The sequence below is a fragment of the Mytilus edulis genome, chromosome 11 (assembly GCF_963676685.1).
Source record: "Mytilus edulis chromosome 11, xbMytEdul2.2, whole genome shotgun sequence".
In the NCBI taxonomy this organism is placed as follows: Eukaryota; Metazoa; Mollusca; class Bivalvia; order Mytilida; family Mytilidae; genus Mytilus; species Mytilus edulis.
In genome coordinates this window covers 68,607,178-68,617,177 of record NC_092354.1, presented here as the reverse complement: position 1 = coordinate 68,617,177, position 10,000 = coordinate 68,607,178, and the positions used below count along the sequence as shown (strand labels likewise).

Sequence of the window (10,000 nt, the reverse complement as noted above, 5' to 3'; positions counted from 1 at the left end):
AACCAACCAACCAACTAACCAACCAACCAACCAACCAACCAACCAACCAACCAAACAACCAACCAATCAATCAATCAATCAATGCATGTTTCCGTTTCATGTGTTAAATACGGGATCCAAGATGTTTTTTTTTTCGCTCGTTTAAATTGGGCCTATCTAACGTGTTTAACCAGCCAACGTGTTTAACCAACGTGTTTAACCAACATGTTTAACCAACGTGTTTAAATAACCAACAAACCAACCAACCAACCAACCAATCAATCAATCAATCAATGCATGTTTCCGTTTCATGTGTTAAATACGGGATCCAAGATGGTTTTTTTCGCTCGTTTAAATTGAGCCTATCCAACGTGTTTAACCAGCCAACGTGTTTAACCAACGTGTTTAACCAACATGTTTAACCAACGTGTTTAACTAACCAACCAACCAACCAACCAACCAACCAACCAACCAACCAATCAATCAATCAATGCATGTTTCCGTTTCATGTGTTAAATACGGGATCCAAGATGTTTTTTTTTCGCTTGTTTAGATTGAGCCTATCTAACGTGTTTAACCAGCCAACGTGTTTAATCAACGTGTTTAACCAACGTGTTTAACCAACTTGTTTAACCAACTTGTTTAACCAACCAACCAACCAACCAATCAACCAATTACTGCATGTTTCCGTTTCATGTGTTAAATACGGGATCCAAGATGGTTTTTTATCGCTTGTTAAAATTCAGCCTATCAAACGTGTTTAAACTACGTGTGTAACCAGCATGTTTAACCAACGTGTTTAATCAACCAACCAACCAACCAACCAACCAATAAATCAATGCATGTTTCCGTTTCATGTGTTAAATACGGGATCCAAGATGTTTTTTTTCCGCTTGTTTAAATTGAGCCTATCAAACGTGTTTAACCAGCCAACGTGTTTAACCAACGTGTTTAACCAACATGTTTAACCAACGTGTTTAACCAACCAACCAACCAACCAACCAACCAACCAATCAACCAATCAATGCATGTTTCCGTTTTATGTGTTAAAAACGGGATCCAAGATGGGTTTTTTTTTCGCTTGTTTAAATTGAGCCTATCCAACGTGTTTAACCAGCCAACGTGTTTAACCAACGTGTTTAACCAACGTGTTCAACCAACCAACCAACCAACCAACCAACCAATCAATCACTTAATGTACGTTTCCGTGTCATGCGTTTAATACGGGATGCAAGGTCTCTTGAGGTTTTTTTTCCCTTGTTCTAAGTGACCCTATCAAACGTGTTTAATCAACCAACCAACAAACCAACCAACCAACCAATCAATCAACCAACTAATCAATCAATCAATCAATATGTATGACTGTTTATTTATGACAGTATATTGAAGGTACAAACTCTCAATTATTCAAGAAAATTTTTATTTTATTATTGTTCTTACGTCTCTTCTGAAAAAAAATCCACATATTCTCTGAAACTACAAGTCCAATCGACCTGAAAATTTGCAGTCAGCAGGGCATACATGTATTGAAGGTTCATAAAAAAACTGTTTGCAGATATCTCTCAAGACTTTTCCTAGAAAAAAGAAATGGCAATGACGTAAAAATCGCTTGCTAGGTCCGTCAATCTCAGTAAAAACCTACAATAAAATGTCCGCTCCGAGATTGAAATACTAATCTGTGTTACAAACAGGTGCTGAAAAATGGACATTATCAAAAAATAATCATTAAATGTGTTTTAAAGTTACACCGGATCGATTATATCCAAAACATGCACTGCTGGTGAACCGTGATCAAAATGTCAATTTCCTACAATGACAAAAGAAATTACATTGTGTACATTCCGTCTCTATACATGTTGTCTGTTCAACGTCCCCACCTAAAAAGAAATTAAAAGACTAAGTTTTTCTTAATATAAAGCCGCGTCACGTGGTGTCTCCTCAATCTGGCGCGCGCGCTGTACCTAAAATAAAATAAAAACTTTCCAAACTAAACATGAAACTTCTCCGGTAACAATAATATAGACCCCATACAGAAACAAACAAACAAGCAAACAATCAAACAAACAACCCCCCCCCCCCCCCCAAATTCAATTAATTCTAAAGGGGGAAAGACCACCTACAATTGCTTTTTTAAAGCAATTGATTTATATTGTAAAAAACGTTTTTAACCATTCTGTTCCGTTAATAAAAAAAAAAAAAAAAAAAAAATCCCGAGACCCCCTTTTTGCCCCCCCTTTTTTTTTAACCCTCCACTTACAACTGAATGTAGGTTGTGTGCTTTCTATCCTATCAACGTAAAACGAACGACAACTCCAGTTTTTTTCCATATTATTAGGTCTTTCCACTTTTCTGTGGAAAGTCCTATTGTATTTGTTCTGATTATTATTAAGTCTTTCCACTTTTCTGTGGAAAGACTTATTGTATTTGTTCTGATTATTATTATTATTATTTTTTTTTTTTTTTTCTTCCGCCAAATTTTGTTCTTGCGCAAAATATTTGTTTCGCAATATGTCGCTTAAATATTTCTCATATGGTATCGTATAGTCTATGCGCTTTTAAATTTCACCCTGCTAAGCCGAACCATTTTCTATGTAAGAGTTATCTCCCTTTTCACTGTTTATCCTCTGTGTGCATCTCCTTCGTAACAAAATAAGAAAGCGACAAAATTCTTTTTACAAACTGTTCGTTACATCCTCAGTAATTTTTGGCGTATTTGGATCGAAGCGATTTGATGAAATTTTATAGGAGTTATCTACCTTTACGGAATAAATTTGTCGGTATGTTTTTTAAACTCCTAAACCGTTAACCGTATAACCCTGGAATGTTTTTATTTGAGTCCCCAGGGTCCTAACTTAGAAAATTAGGTCAAGGTCAAAGGTCAAGGTCATATTTTAGATTTTTATAAGTTTTTCATTTCCCTATAATTCTTGAACGGTTATAGATACAAAAAAAATAAGCAGTGAAAAATGCTCGGTACTTTAAGGGGCAACTTTTTTACATTATGACTATATTGATTTTACCATCATATAAGGGACATAACTCCCATCGATGGTTTTTAAAAAGCCATTTTTAGGCAAAACTCTTAAACAAAAGGTCCTTGACCCATAGGGTCTTTTGCAATGACCTTTTGGAGCAATGACCTTGACGAAGGTCACAAGGTCAAAGGTCAAGGTCATCAAATTATGTGGTTTTGGCACTATTTAAACAGTTTTACGAGTGTTTGAATTTCAACCAACCAACCAACCAACCAACCAACCAACCAACCAACCAACCAATCAATCAATCAATCAATCAATCAATCAATCAATCAATCAATCAATCAATCAATCAATCAATCAATCAATCAATCAATCAATGTTTCCGTTTCATGTGTTTGATACGGGATTCAAGGTCTTTTTTTCCGCTTGTTTTAATTGAGCCTATCAAACGTGTTTAACCAACATGTTTAACCAACGTGTTTAACCAACCAACCAACCAACTAACCAACCAACCAACCAACCAACCAACCAACCAACCAAACAACCAACCAATCAATCAATCAATCAATGCATGTTTCCGTTTCATGTGTTAAATACGGGATCCAAGATGTTTTTTTTTTCGCTCGTTTAAATTGGGCCTATCTAACGTGTTTAACCAGCCAACGTGTTTAACCAACGTGTTTAACCAACATGTTTAACCAACGTGTTTAAATAACCAACAAACCAACCAACCAACCAACCAATCAATCAATCAATCAATGCATGTTTCCGTTTCATGTGTTAAATACGGGATCCAAGATGGTTTTTTTCGCTCGTTTAAATTGAGCCTATCCAACGTGTTTAACCAGCCAACGTGTTTAACCAACGTGTTTAACCAACATGTTTAACCAACGTGTTTAACTAACCAACCAACCAACCAACCAACCAACCAACCAACCAACCAATCAATCAATCAATGCATGTTTCCGTTTCATGTGTTAAATACGGGATCCAAGATGTTTTTTTTTCGCTTGTTTAGATTGAGCCTATCTAACGTGTTTAACCAGCCAACGTGTTTAATCAACGTGTTTAACCAACGTGTTTAACCAACTTGTTTAACCAACTTGTTTAACCAACCAACCAACCAACCAATCAACCAATTACTGCATGTTTCCGTTTCATGTGTTAAATACGGGATCCAAGATGGTTTTTTATCGCTTGTTAAAATTCAGCCTATCAAACGTGTTTAAACTACGTGTGTAACCAGCATGTTTAACCAACGTGTTTAATCAACCAACCAACCAACCAACCAACCAATAAATCAATGCATGTTTCCGTTTCATGTGTTAAATACGGGATCCAAGATGTTTTTTTTCCGCTTGTTTAAATTGAGCCTATCAAACGTGTTTAACCAGCCAACGTGTTTAACCAACGTGTTTAACCAACATGTTTAACCAACGTGTTTAACCAACCAACCAACCAACCAACCAACCAACCAATCAACCAATCAATGCATGTTTCCGTTTTATGTGTTAAAAACGGGATCCAAGATGGGTTTTTTTTTCGCTTGTTTAAATTGAGCCTATCCAACGTGTTTAACCAGCCAACGTGTTTAACCAACGTGTTTAACCAACGTGTTCAACCAACCAACCAACCAACCAACCAACCAATCAATCACTTAATGTACGTTTCCGTGTCATGCGTTTAATACGGGATGCAAGGTCTCTTGAGGTTTTTTTTCCCTTGTTCTAAGTGACCCTATCAAACGTGTTTAATCAACCAACCAACAAACCAACCAACCAACCAATCAATCAACCAACTAATCAATCAATCAATCAATATGTATGACTGTTTATTTATGACAGTATATTGAAGGTACAAACTCTCAATTATTCAAGAAAATTTTTATTTTATTATTGTTCTTACGTCTCTTCTGAAAAAAAATCCACATATTCTCTGAAACTACAAGTCCAATCGACCTGAAAATTTGCAGTCAGCAGGGCATACATGTATTGAAGGTTCATAAAAAAACTGTTTGCAGATATCTCTCAAGACTTTTCCTAGAAAAAAGAAATGGCAATGACGTAAAAATCGCTTGCTAGGTCCGTCAATCTCAGTAAAAACCTACAATAAAATGTCCGCTCCGAGATTGAAATACTAATCTGTGTTACAAACAGGTGCTGAAAAATGGACATTATCAAAAAATAATCATTAAATGTGTTTTAAAGTTACACCGGATCGATTATATCCAAAACATGCACTGCTGGTGAACCGTGATCAAAATGTCAATTTCCTACAATGACAAAAGAAATTACATTGTGTACATTCCGTCTCTATACATGTTGTCTGTTCAACGTCCCCACCTAAAAAGAAATTAAAAGACTAAGTTTTTCTTAATATAAAGCCGCGTCACGTGGTGTCTCCTCAATCTGGCGCGCGCGCTGTACCTAAAATAAAATAAAAACTTTCCAAACTAAACATGAAACTTCTCCGGTAACAATAATATAGACCCCATACAGAAACAAACAAACAAGCAAACAATCAAACAAACAACCCCCCCCCCCCCCCAAATTCAATTAATTCTAAAGGGGGAAAGACCACCTACAATTGCTTTTTTAAAGCAATTGATTTATATTGTAAAAAACGTTTTTAACCATTCTGTTCCGTTAATAAAAAAAAAAAAAAAAAAAAAATCCCGAGACCCCCTTTTTGCCCCCCCTTTTTTTTTAACCCTCCACTTACAACTGAATGTAGGTTGTGTGCTTTCTATCCTATCAACGTAAAACGAACGACAACTCCAGTTTTTTTCCATATTATTAGGTCTTTCCACTTTTCTGTGGAAAGTCCTATTGTATTTGTTCTGATTATTATTAAGTCTTTCCACTTTTCTGTGGAAAGACTTATTGTATTTGTTCTGATTATTATTATTATTATTTTTTTTTTTTTTTTCTTCCGCCAAATTTTGTTCTTGCGCAAAATATTTGTTTCGCAATATGTCGCTTAAATATTTCTCATATGGTATCGTATAGTCTATGCGCTTTTAAATTTCACCCTGCTAAGCCGAACCATTTTCTATGTAAGAGTTATCTCCCTTTTCACTGTTTATCCTCTGTGTGCATCTCCTTCGTAACAAAATAAGAAAGCGACAAAATTCTTTTTACAAACTGTTCGTTACATCCTCAGTAATTTTTGGCGTATTTGGATCGAAGCGATTTGATGAAATTTTATAGGAGTTATCTACCTTTACGGAATAAATTTGTCGGTATGTTTTTTAAACTCCTAAACCGTTAACCGTATAACCCTGGAATGTTTTTATTTGAGTCCCCAGGGTCCTAACTTAGAAAATTAGGTCAAGGTCAAAGGTCAAGGTCATATTTTAGATTTTTATAAGTTTTTCATTTCCCTATAATTCTTGAACGGTTATAGATACAAAAAAAATAAGCAGTGAAAAATGCTCGGTACTTTAAGGGGCAACTTTTTTACATTATGACTATATTGATTTTACCATCATATAAGGGACATAACTCCCATCGATGGTTTTTAAAAAGCCATTTTTAGGCAAAACTCTTAAACAAAAGGTCCTTGACCCATAGGGTCTTTTGCAATGACCTTTTGGAGCAATGACCTTGACGAAGGTCACAAGGTCAAAGGTCAAGGTCATCAAATTATGTGGTTTTGGCACTATTTAAACAGTTTTACGAGTGTTTGAATTTCAACCAACCAACCAACCAACCAACCAACCAACCAACCAACCAACCAATCAATCAATCAATCAATCAATCAATCAATCAATCAATCAATCAATCAATCAATCAATCAATCAATCAATCAATCAATCAATGTTTCCGTTTCATGTGTTTGATACGGGATTCAAGGTCTTTTTTTCCGCTTGTTTTAATTGAGCCTATCAAACGTGTTTAACCAACATGTTTAACCAACGTGTTTAACCAACCAACCAACCAACTAACCAACCAACCAACCAACCAACCAACCAACCAACCAAACAACCAACCAATCAATCAATCAATCAATGCATGTTTCCGTTTCATGTGTTAAATACGGGATCCAAGATGTTTTTTTTTTCGCTCGTTTAAATTGGGCCTATCTAACGTGTTTAACCAGCCAACGTGTTTAACCAACGTGTTTAACCAACATGTTTAACCAACGTGTTTAAATAACCAACAAACCAACCAACCAACCAACCAATCAATCAATCAATCAATGCATGTTTCCGTTTCATGTGTTAAATACGGGATCCAAGATGGTTTTTTTCGCTCGTTTAAATTGAGCCTATCCAACGTGTTTAACCAGCCAACGTGTTTAACCAACGTGTTTAACCAACATGTTTAACCAACGTGTTTAACTAACCAACCAACCAACCAACCAACCAACCAACCAACCAACCAATCAATCAATCAATGCATGTTTCCGTTTCATGTGTTAAATACGGGATCCAAGATGTTTTTTTTTCGCTTGTTTAGATTGAGCCTATCTAACGTGTTTAACCAGCCAACGTGTTTAATCAACGTGTTTAACCAACGTGTTTAACCAACTTGTTTAACCAACTTGTTTAACCAACCAACCAACCAACCAATCAACCAATTACTGCATGTTTCCGTTTCATGTGTTAAATACGGGATCCAAGATGGTTTTTTATCGCTTGTTAAAATTCAGCCTATCAAACGTGTTTAAACTACGTGTGTAACCAGCATGTTTAACCAACGTGTTTAATCAACCAACCAACCAACCAACCAACCAATAAATCAATGCATGTTTCCGTTTCATGTGTTAAATACGGGATCCAAGATGTTTTTTTTCCGCTTGTTTAAATTGAGCCTATCAAACGTGTTTAACCAGCCAACGTGTTTAACCAACGTGTTTAACCAACATGTTTAACCAACGTGTTTAACCAACCAACCAACCAACCAACCAACCAACCAATCAACCAATCAATGCATGTTTCCGTTTTATGTGTTAAAAACGGGATCCAAGATGGGTTTTTTTTTCGCTTGTTTAAATTGAGCCTATCCAACGTGTTTAACCAGCCAACGTGTTTAACCAACGTGTTTAACCAACGTGTTCAACCAACCAACCAACCAACCAACCAACCAATCAATCACTTAATGTACGTTTCCGTGTCATGCGTTTAATACGGGATGCAAGGTCTCTTGAGGTTTTTTTTCCCTTGTTCTAAGTGACCCTATCAAACGTGTTTAATCAACCAACCAACAAACCAACCAACCAACCAATCAATCAACCAACTAATCAATCAATCAATCAATATGTATGACTGTTTATTTATGACAGTATATTGAAGGTACAAACTCTCAATTATTCAAGAAAATTTTTATTTTATTATTGTTCTTACGTCTCTTCTGAAAAAAAATCCACATATTCTCTGAAACTACAAGTCCAATCGACCTGAAAATTTGCAGTCAGCAGGGCATACATGTATTGAAGGTTCATAAAAAAACTGTTTGCAGATATCTCTCAAGACTTTTCCTAGAAAAAAGAAATGGCAATGACGTAAAAATCGCTTGCTAGGTCCGTCAATCTCAGTAAAAACCTACAATAAAATGTCCGCTCCGAGATTGAAATACTAATCTGTGTTACAAACAGGTGCTGAAAAATGGACATTATCAAAAAATAATCATTAAATGTGTTTTAAAGTTACACCGGATCGATTATATCCAAAACATGCACTGCTGGTGAACCGTGATCAAAATGTCAATTTCCTACAATGACAAAAGAAATTACATTGTGTACATTCCGTCTCTATACATGTTGTCTGTTCAACGTCCCCACCTAAAAAGAAATTAAAAGACTAAGTTTTTCTTAATATAAAGCCGCGTCACGTGGTGTCTCCTCAATCTGGCGCGCGCGCTGTACCTAAAATAAAATAAAAACTTTCCAAACTAAACATGAAACTTCTCCGGTAACAATAATATAGACCCCATACAGAAACAAACAAACAAGCAAACAATCAAACAAACAACCCCCCCCCCCCCCCCAAATTCAATTAATTCTAAAGGGGGAAAGACCACCTACAATTGCTTTTTTAAAGCAATTGATTTATATTGTAAAAAACGTTTTTAACCATTCTGTTCCGTTAATAAAAAAAAAAAAAAAAAAAAAATCCCGAGACCCCCTTTTTGCCCCCCCTTTTTTTTTAACCCTCCACTTACAACTGAATGTAGGTTGTGTGCTTTCTATCCTATCAACGTAAAACGAACGACAACTCCAGTTTTTTTCCATATTATTAGGTCTTTCCACTTTTCTGTGGAAAGTCCTATTGTATTTGTTCTGATTATTATTAAGTCTTTCCACTTTTCTGTGGAAAGACTTATTGTATTTGTTCTGATTATTATTATTATTATTTTTTTTTTTTTTTTCTTCCGCCAAATTTTGTTCTTGCGCAAAATATTTGTTTCGCAATATGTCGCTTAAATATTTCTCATATGGTATCGTATAGTCTATGCGCTTTTAAATTTCACCCTGCTAAGCCGAACCATTTTCTATGTAAGAGTTATCTCCCTTTTCACTGTTTATCCTCTGTGTGCATCTCCTTCGTAACAAAATAAGAAAGCGACAAAATTCTTTTTACAAACTGTTCGTTACATCCTCAGTAATTTTTGGCGTATTTGGATCGAAGCGATTTGATGAAATTTTATAGGAGTTATCTACCTTTACGGAATAAATTTGTCGGTATGTTTTTTAAACTCCTAAACCGTTAACCGTATAACCCTGGAATGTTTTTATTTGAGTCCCCAGGGTCCTAACTTAGAAAATTAGGTCAAGGTCAAAGGTCAAGGTCATATTTTAGATTTTTATAAGTTTTTCATTTCCCTATAATTCTTGAACGGTTATAGATACAAAAAAAATAAGCAGTGAAAAATGCTCGGTACTTTAAGGGGCAACTTTTTTACATTATGACTATATTGATTTTACCATCATATAAGGGACATAACTCCCATCGATGGTTTTTAAAAAGCCATTTTTAGGCAAAACTCTTAAACAAAAGGTCCTTGACCCATAGGGTCTTTTGCAATGACCTTTTGGAGCAA

General features: G+C 35.5%; 1 protein-coding gene across 1 annotated transcript in view; it reads left to right on the top strand.

Moving 5' to 3' along the window:
- The window catches only part of LOC139496143 (uncharacterized), a 33,115-nt gene that overhangs the window by 16,560 nt on the left and 6,555 nt on the right, over positions 1-10,000 (top strand). The gene's annotated exons all lie outside the window — the stretch shown is intronic.